Source organism: the organism of the source record quoted next, unplaced genomic scaffold (genome assembly GCF_019419815.1).
Source record: "Pyrus x bretschneideri cultivar Hongxiangsu unplaced genomic scaffold, Pyrus_bretschneideri_v1 Contig85, whole genome shotgun sequence".
Classification (NCBI taxonomy): domain Eukaryota; kingdom Viridiplantae; phylum Streptophyta; class Magnoliopsida; order Rosales; family Rosaceae; genus Pyrus; species Pyrus x bretschneideri.
The window spans coordinates 727,501-727,936 of record NW_025999826.1 but is presented as its reverse complement, the minus strand read 5'-3'; positions in this window follow the sequence as shown (position 1 = coordinate 727,936).

The window sequence follows — 436 nt, the reverse complement described above, 5'->3', positions numbered from 1 at the left end:
CGGTTTTAATGCATTAATGGGGATAAGACGTTTCAGTTAGTGCACGGTTTCGAGGGCCATGATTGAAAGCTTTTAAGAAAGGCGGAAAATCGACACGTGGCCACGCGTTGGGGGCAACGAGGAAAGTGCAATCATGTCTCATAAATGTGCAGGAATAATGGTCATTAAGGAAGTAAAGTCCAAAAAAGCAATAAACGTTTTCGCTTCTTCAAGGCCGAGGCTCGACCAAGAGTTAACAGTCGGTGACCTTAGAAGCGAGGGGGCAATGTTTGGGCCCGAAATACTATTGTTGGGCCGAGCAGCAAGATGTGCTCGGCCCAAGGTGATGACAAATACTATGGGCAAAATAATAAATCCCAGGCCAGATGGCAGGGTCGGCCAAATCCTATCCTAAGTGGTCCGGATAGATAGAAAAGGTCAAGGAAGTCCTGGTGCG